General features: G+C 34.7%; 1 pseudogene; it reads left to right on the top strand.

The window, feature by feature from the left end:
- The first annotated feature begins 6,180 nt into the window (after positions 1-6,180).
- On the top strand, positions 6,181-7,242 carry LOC127185234 (fumarate hydratase, mitochondrial-like; annotated as a pseudogene).
- Positions 7,243-7,614: the final 372 nt, after the last annotated feature.

Genomic DNA, 7,614 nt, shown 5'->3' with positions numbered 1-7,614 from the left:
AGAAATTGCAAAATGTAACAAAATCCATTGAATCATTTTGAATCATCTGTAACTGATATAAAGCTACAGTTATCTGGTACACTTTAACTGATAAAGTTAAAGTGATAAAAGTTAAAGTTTTGATAAAAGTGGTATCTTTAAAAAAAATAAACAGATGCAATATTAGATTTTATGCTGATATGTTTGAATATTTGTTCCTATTTGTGACTTCACTAAAATTTACACAATATTCCACTAAAAATACTTATTTTTTCTTGATTACACTCAAATATTTTAATAAAAGCATCATTATCCACGCATAATCTCCAACTCCCACAGACACTGAAAATATATAATGAAATAGTAAATCCTATGGCTATGAAACAAGTAGCTTAATTGAAATACATTTATTTTGCTCTGCCTTCACAAGGAATGTTATTTCAGTTAACAGATGGAGAAAAGTCTGGAGGTCTTAAACCTAATACTACTATAATAAACTTAACATAAGGTTCTTATTACTCTAACATAAAGCAACTTAATACAAATGAGTATACATAGTAAATATTACTTAGTACTCATTATAGAGAATTAAAACCATCATTTCAGCATGTGGTTCAAGACCTAGAAGTCTCATCTATGGATATAACATATCAGAAGTGTGTATGTATTCCCTCAGAATCTAAAGTACATTTCACTTGTTAAAACTGGTCATTTGTTATTTGCATTTCTTTTTTCATATTTTTAAAATTTTTACATATACATTTATATTATTACACATATATACCATAAACTACCTATATCAACAAGAACCTGACACAATCAGGAATTATATAAATGTTACATTCGTAGTGTTTTAGCTATTTATATTTGACAGCCTTGAACAAAAATCTTTCCTCTCTTGGTGCACCTAAAATTCTGAATGTAAATCAATCTCCATCACATCTTGTCATTATGAACTTAAAACATCTGTCTAGACCTAGAAACATTTTAACCTCTCCCTAAACAACTAAGCTTCATTGTAAAACTAAGCTACCTGGTCTTCAACTCCATCAGAGACTTGAGAAGAAATAAACTTGATTACCTGAGTATGATGGGAATGCAGGTTAGCAGCTTTCCAAATGAGAAGATGACAGAGACAGTTTTCTACCTGAATAGTCACCAATAAAACTCTCTATAACATTGGGGCATCTTCAGCCTTCCGGCCCAATATATCTGACATACATATTCATGAGGCAGAAACTATTGAGGACTTGCCTATCCTGTCTAGGCAGAGTTTGTCCTTTGACTCTGCCTGCATCCATGCTTGCCCTTTTTTAGGTAGCATTTTGTCTGTGGTAGAAAGGAGGTCATTTTGCCCAGTGGCTTGTTTGCCATATTGAAGCCATCTCCATAAGGAGACTCTTTGATGCTCATCATCCTCTTTGAGGTAGGCTGGGTGTTGCCAGGAGCTAACCTGTCTCATTGTCAGTGAATCTTTAAATAATTATAACATTTTAAAATGCCATATTCTGCATGCCTCTGAGGTTTTTGAAGACTTTATCTAACTATCCTACCTTTTCTTTCTATCTATCTGCCTCACCTATGATATATATTCTTGTGATAAAAGTATATTAGTAATTGACATGACCATGATTTGATCAACTAACAATTAACTTGTATAACTTATTTATTCTAAACAGCCTGCAATAGCATTTTGAAAGTATTAGAAGTAAACAGTGTATTATAATTCAGTTATATGGATACACTACCACATATCAGAATAGAGAAAGAAGAATAATCTTACATTTGAATTCCATACCGTTGTATCTAGAATTAAACTTATTTTGCAGCTATATGAAAATATCTATACCAGTGAATTGCTAGTACAGTTTCCAAGAAAGCTTCCAATCCCAATTGGTCCAGGATTTCAGACTGTCTCACACAGGACTCTAATTAAGCCTGGAATTTCTCAATATTTAGAAACAGTACCACAAATGTTATTCATAGCTTATTTAACCATTTCCCCAATTTTATTTGGGCCCCTGCAAAGGTATTATTTGTCCCAAATCAGCCAGAAGAAACCTTAAGAGAACTATGCCCCATTTCCTTTAAGGTGGGTTGGGTAGGTTTTTGGTTGCTTTCATGGGCTATAGAGGGTTATCAATGGGAGTTGGTTACACGTTAATATTGGTCTTATCTAGACAGAAAACAAGGTCAGACTCAATGATGTCTCTCTTTTCCTTTACCTTACATTCTTAGGTTTGGAGCTAGGCTTTAAAAGAAAGAAGGGGGAATATAGAAATATATAGGGAAGATAGAACAAAATGTAGATTAGTGAGTCTACTTCTCAAATTTAATGCCTCAATTGTCACTGAGGTTATTTTTAAAACTGATCATTTTTAAATACTCTGCAACCAGAATTCTATAAATAGATTAAGGTTAGTTTCAATTTTCTGTCTTCAAAAAGGCATATTTCCTTATGTCTTAATACTAGGACTGAAAGACAAGATTAAATTAACTGCCATCAATAGAAAAAAACCTAAAGTTTATGAAATACATTTATGTATCTAAGTTTAATTATCTTCATCCTTCATTATTGCCAATCTATAAATCCTCTGGTTATTCTAGTTCAACTTTGATGCCATACATTTATAAATATTTCTAGATATATTTATTGATAAGTGATCAGGATCAAGAAATATGATTTTAAAGTTAATACTTTCAAAAACATGCAAATAATAATTCTTATAGTGATAATTTTTATTTGGCAGTCACATTAATCTGATATCAAGGTATGATATCAGATTATCATACATGTGTGGGAGCAGATAAATTATTGAAACAAACTTGTCATACTCCAACAAGTATAAAATAATAAAATCAAACATATATTATACTTTTTCCTCACATAGGCTGTCCACTGAAATAGAAAATATTTCAAATAAATTTATATATATATATATCAATCTATTATGTATAAATAAACATATAATTATATACCTATGTACATACACCTATGAGTTTAAATATATATCAGTGCCAGAAACTTACCTCTGGAAGAGTTTTTCTTAGAGTGCATTACAGTTATCTGTTCCTTATATAAGTGAATTTAATCATATTTTAATAAAAAATGTGAAAAGCTGAACTAGTTCTATTTTTCATTTGTAATTTTATAGGAAAGGAGAACATAGTGATAATGAAAGAATTGAATAATATATCTATTACCCACATACTAAAGTTAGAGAAGATTTTCATGATAGAAATATTTCTTGAGTTTGATTAATTTGATATCTTTCTGCATCTTTGGGCTATGGACTTGGAAATTTATATGCTTCAGTTATTGATAGATAATTCTATTTTTTTGAGATGGGGATTTCTCTATGAAATAGCCCTGGCTGCCTTGGACTCACTTTGTAGATCAGGCTGACCTCAAAGTCACAGAGATTTGCTTGCCTTTGCCTTCCAAGTACTGGGAATACAGGCATGTATCACCATGCCCGACAATAATTTCATTCTTACATTAGATGTTAAATAGTGTTGTGAGTCTTCCTAATAATAAAAAGGATGTACTCTAGTTTGAGCATAAAGACCCAAGGTTTGTTTTTTTTTTCTTGTTTAAATAAAAATGTATACAACATTTTCTAATCACAGTTTCTCCTCCATCATTTCCTCCCAGATCATCCCCACCTCCCAAGCCATTGAATTCTATTCCTTTTTTCTCTATCTTTAGAAAACAAACATGAAGATAAAAAGTAAACCAACATGTACGTACATACGTACACACACACACACACAAATAAAACATAAAATCACAAAATCAGAAACCATAATATTTAAGCAAAGATGGATAACATTTTTATATGTCCAAATAAAGCATTAAGAAACAAAGAAAAATGTCCAAAAATACCACTGAATTCGTTTTGTATTGGCCATGTACTGCTGGAATTGGGGTCTGCTCTTAAGTGTGTGTGGTTTATATATCTAGTGAGATTTTACTGCAGAAAACTATTTTTTCCCTTTGAGAGTTGACATTTAGAGATAGCCTTTTGGTTAGGGCTAGGAGCATGACCAAGTAAGAGCCTAAGTTGATGTTCCTTCTCAATTCTGAGACCCCATCTGGATTAGGTCTGTATAGGCTTTGTGCATCCTGACACTCCTCTATGAGTTCATATATGTGTCAGTTATGTTGTATCTGGAAGGTACTGTTCTTTCTTGTTTATCTCCACTAGCTTTTACAATCTTTCTACCTCCTCCTTCACATCTCTGAACACTGAAGGTACGGGTTTTATGAAGACATCTCGTTTAGAACTGAGTAGTCCAAAGTCTCTAAATTTCTGCACTAATCTATGGATATAGCACTGATTTATGGGTAGAGCAGAATGTGGCTCAGAGTCATTTTATTGCTGTGCTTCTTTAGCAGAACAATATTATTTTTTAATATATTTTATTAATTTATTCATATTATATCTAAATTGTTATCCCATCCCTTGTATCCTCCCATTCCTCCCTCCCTCCCATTTTCCCCTTACTCCCCTCTCCTATGACTGTGATTGAGGGGGACCTCTTCCCCCTGTATACGCTCATAGGGTATCAAGTCTCTTCTTGGTAGCCTGCTATCTTTCCTCTGAGTGCCACCAGGCTCCCCATCCAGGGGATGTGGTCAAATATGAGGCATCAGAGTTTGTGTGAAAGTCAGACCCCCCTCTCCACTCAACTGTGGAGAATGTCCTGTCCATTGGGTAGATCCGGGTAGGGGTTCAAAGTTTACTGCATGTGTTGTCCTTGACTGGTGCCTTAGTTTGAGCTGGGCTCAGATCTGCCCATCATAATGTTCTTCTTGTAGGTTTCAAGGACCCTCTGGATCCTTCTATTTCCCCATTCTCCCATACTTCTCTCACCTAGAGTCCCAATAGGATGTCCTCTCTTCTGTCCCATTTTCCTGGTAAGTGAAGGCTTTCATGGGACATGCCCCTTGGACTAGTATTTAATTTCCCCTTAGGTTCATGGATTGTCTCATCTCAAGTTCTTGGTTACTAGAAGAATGTCAGGTATGTCTTTCATCTTATGGAGTGGACCTTAAATCCACTCAGATTTGGTTACTTCCACATTTTGCCACTGTTTCACCAATGTATCCTGTGGACATTTTCCATTGTAAATTTAAAGTTTTGTAGCTAGATTGTTGTTTACTTTTTTCCTCCAGTAGCACGCAGAGTATCTTTCAGTACCATGAACACTAGTTAGTAGCAGTGAAGGTTCTAATTAGGTAAACACAACTATTCTATGTTCAATGAGATATGTAAATGTTGTCTTCAGCAATAGGGCCTTACTGCCTGTTTTTGGAGAGCAACTGGTAGCCTTGGCTATTTAGGGGTTTCCACGGGAAACTTCCTATGTGTTTGAGATTGTGCTTTGATTCTATAACAGAATTTTAGAGGCTGGGTAATTTATAAAGGAAAGGGGCCCATGGCTGAACAGATTAGAAAGATGAAGACAGTTTTACCAGCGCTGTGCTAAATGCTTTATGCTATTTTCTTCTATGTATCAATCTATCATTCATTGCTTACAATTACCTTATAATAAATAATTTGATTATTTTAAAAGACATCAAAAGATATTTGTATAATTTTAAATGGCCTTTGGGACTCATACAGGAACCTCAAAGTTATTTCTCAGATGAGCAGGTTGTGCAATGCTTCATTCTTGTTTCACTTTAATTTAAAGTGTTATTACATGAATATTTACTTCTATATATACTTCAATTTCCTTTTCTTCACACAGAACCATGGGTAGTGACTATAATGTGTTGCATCCTATAATATTGTTATCCTTGAAACATATTATTTTGTGTCTTTTAATATTCCCAAATGATATAGCTCTCATGTTTCTTCAATTTTCCATAAGCCTACCTTAATGTTTTGTCATGGGATTCTACATACAGCTAAAAATTGTTTTTCAATGTCTCATAGTGCTTTTAATGGGTATTACATTTTAAAATTAATTTATTACTACTCAGGTGTTACTTATCTCATAATACATACTTTTCATTGAGTATTTTTTCTGAGATCTTATTAGTTTCCTTTAAAAACACACCATAACTTGATGTGGAGGTGTGATTTTAGCTCAGCTTTCATTCAGTGTTTCAGCACAAAATACTGAATGCACTCCTCAGATGTGGACTCAAAGGCCATGGCTGTCCTATTCTGGGACTTAAGCACTATTCAAATGGTAAGTCAATACTCCTTCCATATTGACTATGATGCCATCAGTGAAATTAAGGTCACAACGTACAATCATTGATGCCAAGATTATGAGATTCATGAGATCTACAATAGACATTAAGATTGGAGGAGGGACAGATACCAATTTCAATCATTAAAGCTCTTGGTGTTTTGAAGGGGGGTGCTTATGAAGTAAATCAGGATTATGGTCTTGATCCAAAGATTGCTAGTGCAATAATGAAAGCAGCACATAAGGTAGCTGAAGGTAAACTAAAAAATCACTTTCCTTTTGTGGTATGGCAGACTGGATCAAAACCCCAGATAAATATAAATGTAAATGAAGTCATTAGCAATAGAGCAATTGAATTCTTAACAGGTGATCTTGGCAGCAAGAAGCCAGTGAGTGCATCCCAATGATCATGGTAATAAAAGGCAGAACTCCAATTACACTTTTCTCACAGCCATGCATATTTTCTAGTGCTGTGGAAGTCCACAAAGTCCTGTTTACCAGAACTACAGAAGTTGCATGATGTACTCAGTTCAAAATCCAGAGTTTGCACTAATCATCAAAAGTGGGTGAATTCTTACACAGGGTGTTGTTCCACTTAATCTTTGACCAGCACCCACTGGTTATATGCAACATATTCAATATGCAATGGCAAGAATCTATGAGCCCACATCTGGAGGCACTGCTGTTTGGACTGGTTTAAACATCATTGGATTTGCAGAAAAGGCTGCACTCACAAGCTTCTCTTTTGTCATTGCTTCAAGTAAATTTGAGGCTCTGGATGCTCATGATGCTCTAGTAAAGCTGATCAGGGCCAGGAAGACTTTTGCCTGCAGTCTGATGAGGATAGCCAATGATACTTATTTTCTGGGTTCTCGTCCTTGGTCAGGTGAGAGAGAGTTGATACTGCCCAAAAATGAACCAGGGAGCAGCATTATGTCAGATAAAGTTAGCCCTATTCCATGTGAAGCAATCACTATGGTTGAACCTTATGCCATGGGAAACCACATTGCTATTAGTGTTTGACAGAGCAATGGGCATTTTGATTTAAATGTTTAATCATCACCCACCATGGTGATTAAGAATGCTATATTCAGTTGCTGCCCTCTAGGATTTTTGTGCTTTTGTTTGTTGTTTTTGGTGTTTTTTTTTTTTTTTTTTTTTTTTTTTTTTTTTTTTTTTAGATAGAATTTCTCAGTGTAGCCTTGGCTGTCCTGAAACTTGAAATGTAGACTAGGCTGGCCTCGAACTCACAGAGACTTATGCCACAAGAGGGAGCCCACCCTTTACACTATTAATGATATTCTGATATACTTGTAGACAGGAGACTAGCTTCATCCAGTAACTAATAGGAACTGATACAGAGACCCATAGCCAAACATTAAATGAAGCCTAAGGAATCCTGTGGAAGAGGGGAGGAATGATTGAAAG

This window comes from Acomys russatus, chromosome X, assembly GCF_903995435.1.
Source record: "Acomys russatus chromosome X, mAcoRus1.1, whole genome shotgun sequence".
Taxonomy (NCBI): domain Eukaryota; kingdom Metazoa; phylum Chordata; class Mammalia; order Rodentia; family Muridae; genus Acomys; species Acomys russatus.
Note: the sequence above shows the minus strand (reverse complement) of the source record. Positions and strands in the feature narration are given on the sequence as shown.